The 3989-nt window shown below is 38.3% G+C and overlaps 1 long non-coding RNA gene across 1 annotated transcript; it reads left to right on the top strand.

Moving 5' to 3' along the window:
- Positions 467-2509, top strand: LOC110430509. Its single transcript, XR_002447854.1, has 2 exons — positions 467-1756; positions 2181-2509. It is a non-coding gene; the product is annotated as an uncharacterized LOC110430509 (long non-coding RNA).

Genomic DNA, 3989 nt, shown 5'->3' with positions numbered 1-3989 from the left:
ATTTGCGTTGGACGGTCTGTCGGTGTTTCGAACAATAGGGTCAAGCAGTTTGTCGGTATATAAAAATAAAAATAAATAAATGTAATATTATATGTGTGGCCGAGTTGGGTATTCAAATAATAACTAAACAAATATATATATATATATATATATATATATATAGATATATATATATATATATGTGTGTGTGCTCTAAAAAACGTCAAGTATAAAAATAGTTACATTCGCATATATATATATATATATGGGGTATTCTGAAGGGCTACTCCATCTCTGAACGGGCACACGAGATGGCCATAAAGAGAGGCCCATGACAGCCGAAAGGCCCAGACTGCAAACTAACTCATCAACCAACCGTGGCCGTCCGATCCGTTCAGCCCTACGACATATATAAGCCATCTCTGCAGCGCATCCTCAGGAACCCTATTCCCTCCCAGCGCAGCCACCATCGAAGCAGCGGCGCATGCGGACGAGCCGAGCGAGGGCGGAGGAGAGGAGATGGCGCGCGGCGTGGCGGCTGGGGCGAAGGGCGGCGCTGGCGGCGGCGCCAAGAAGAAGGGCTCCGTCACCTTCACAATCGACTGCACCAAGCTCGTGGAGGACAAGATCATGGAGATCGCCACGCTCGAGAAGTTCCTGCAGGAGCGCATCAAGGTCGCCGGCGGCAAGGCTGGCAACCTTGGCGAGGGCATATAAGTTAATCCCGCTCAGACCACGAATGCATATATATTTCTTTGTGGGTGCTGATTTTTGGAGATACCACTACTGACTCTTGTGATCTACACGTTGCTTGCCTGCTGATGAGAACTCTTGTGTGTGGAAAAGTAAGGTACAACTCTGCTCAACTCAATTCCTTATGTTAAAATTAAAATTTTAGTGCCCTGACTTCTGAACAAATGCAGACTGTAAAGCAGTATTCTTTTACTGTTACATGTTTGTGTTTTTGCTAACTGCTTGTAAATGCCGCCATCCTCAAACTGGAAAGTTGTCTTGATCAATAATAATCTGCGTACTAGTTGTCTTGATAACTGCTTGTAAATGCCCTGACTTCTGAACAAATGCAGACTGGAAAGTTGTCTTGATCAATAATAATCTGCGTACTAGTTGTGGCCTATTTCATTAGCTTGTTGGGTGGTTGGGCAGCTTCATGATTTTAATATTCTTCAAGCAGATATTTGTAGTAGGCTTTTAGTGAGAATGTGAGATATAAGGACTTGCAGCCTATGAAGTATTAAGGTTAATATAATACTGGGAAGACTCTGAGTTTGTTCCAGTGAAAAGGAGGGTAATGTATAGAGCTCCAACACAATTTTTATAGAACATGCTGCACCATTTTGGAAAAAAAGGAATCCCTGAATTAGCATAATAATCTCAGTGAAGTGTTATCTGAAGGTCACAAAAATATTGATACATGGATGCTTCATTGCTCAATATAACTATTGCCCATGTTGGCAATATTTTGAGCTACTTTGTCTTGGAGCAAATAACTGTGAAAACATTTGCATTTTTTTTCTCAGGTTAAGGATTTGGAGCAAGAAATATGTGACTAAATAGGCTTTGGCAGAAAACCATGAGAAGGACCAAGCTGTTGGGTGAGGAGGACCAACCATGAGAATGTTCTTAATGGTCCTTATGCATGTTGAGAAATAACTGAAAATTGCATAGGAAACTCGCATCTTGGGTGAGGAGGATACTACTACCAAAAAAAAGACAAGCTGAATATATGATGTTGCTGGTGCTAGCCACATCTGGAATGGTATATTGTGTGCTGTACATATAGCTGAAGGTTTTCTATAAAATGTTATATGAGATTGCAAATAGATGTACATATGCTGTTATTTTCTAAGATATGTTGCTGATGAGATTGCAATAGTTGTACATATTTTAGTTCATATTGCAAATAGTTGTACATATTTTAGCATATGCTGCTATTTTATGAAAAAACAAATAGCTGAGATTGAGATGCTAGCAATTTTTTAAGAACACAAGCCAGTATTGCCAACATGCCTAAAAGTATTAGCAAATTTCATTGCATTGCCATCTGAGATTGCAAATAGCTCAGACATAGACCTACAGTTCCTGATTAGTGTGCTACTATACTTTCGATCAATTTAGGTTGGGAGATCCCTTGCAGTTCTTCTAGTTATTAATGATCAAATTGATGTTAATTTATTTTTCAGGTAGCATTGGGCGCCACTAGCTGCTTACAAATGAATGGGATGCCAAATTTTGCGCAACTACTGCATTTGGATCCAAGTATTTCTTTTGTTTTATGAGCTTTTGGAACAACTTGTGGACTTTACTCGTTGGGAGGGCAAGAACCTGTTGTTGGGTCCATACATCTCTTTTTGGTTGTTATGTCTATCAAAGTGATTGTCTACTGCAAACAATCTAGTATAGCTCCCATTTATGTTTTATGACTTGGTGTAAATTGGATATGCTGCCATGTATGTACTTGTGCTTAATTTATGACTTGGTGCAAATGTCCAAGACAACTATATTCATGTCATATGGAGATCCATGTATTTGGGGACTAAATTTATAGAGATGAACGTGATATCACTACAAGAAACGTGCTAATCCATGACGAAAATTTTTTGTCACGGATCATAAAAAAACTGTCACTATACAACGTTTGTGACGGTTCTAGAGAACGTCACCTATTGAGCGTCAAGGATTAACCTTCGTGACGATTTTCATAAAACCATCACAGAGTAACAAAATTCGTGACAATCTCAAACCGTCACAACTGAGCCCAAGGCCTAGTTAGCCCAGCCCAAACCCATTACCTGTGACGGTTCTAAACCGTCATAGATGAATTGCCACATCATCTGGACTGCTTATGTGGATCATGACATGGATGCTTATATCAACATCTAGCCCATCTATTTTTGTTGTAAGAAATTTGAGACATTTATTGAATGATAAATATGGTGACATTTTTTTATTGCATTTCTAATTATAGATTTACAACCATTTGGTCAAATATGTTTACATATATAAATATTTACACATTGATGATGAAGCAATTTAAAAGCAAAACTAATTTATACAGCCAACAATTGTCTCTCCATGCCGCAAATAAGCAATGCAACCGCCTCAATGGAATGATGCTCCTTCGTCAAGCATTTCTCTAATATTGTTTATCCACCGATTCCCTTCCTGAAAACAATAAAAAAGAAACGTTCAATCAAATAGTGATTTAGATAACTTAATAGATAGCTGTTGCCTAAGCTAAAATGTATTAGGTACAACTATCAATTTAAACATATCCAGTTGAAATGGTTGCACTCACAAAGTTGCTGCTGTCGGTTAACAGATGCAAAGCCAACACCATTGACCTTTAAATATGAACTACATGCACTGAGCACGGCTAGTTTGTAAAATTTATATCACTAGTGGCACAAAGTGGCAGTAGCATCACTAAGTCGATTAGCTAGACACTGCAATTATTTACTAAACTGAAATTCTAAATGATTGTTCAGGTATGGCTTATAATTAATTTAAAGCAAGCAGCAAAATTGTATATACACAGCACAATCAAATAGCAGCATTACCATTTTTTCTATGTACTATACTGAACCAAGGCAAGCAAACAGTTTAAGCTAAAGTTAAAGCTTTTAAACTAAACTGATAGCTAAGCTGATTCTTGAGTGATCTACAAGTGTGTCGGCATATATGATGGATCTTTGATTAGTCAAATGCATATTTAGTATGTTATGATTCTGCTACGCTGCATTTTATTTTTTTATTTAGTTTTAAACTTTCTGTTGGACAATCTGTCGGTAAATATATTTATAACATCGCACGGTGTGTCGGCATAACTGGTAACACACACTGTCTGTCGGTGATTTTCTCTCCATCGGACTGTCTGTCGGTGATTTTCTCTCCATCGGACTGTCTGTCGGTGAAAGGGTAGTCTGTCGGTAAAACTTTTTACTGACAGGGCTTATAGCGACTAACTTGATCTGACGGTATATCTCTACATC

This window comes from Sorghum bicolor, chromosome 9, assembly GCF_000003195.3.
Source record: "Sorghum bicolor cultivar BTx623 chromosome 9, Sorghum_bicolor_NCBIv3, whole genome shotgun sequence".
Lineage (NCBI taxonomy): Eukaryota > Viridiplantae > Streptophyta > Magnoliopsida > Poales > Poaceae > Sorghum > Sorghum bicolor.
This window is presented reverse-complemented; position numbering and strand designations above follow the sequence as displayed.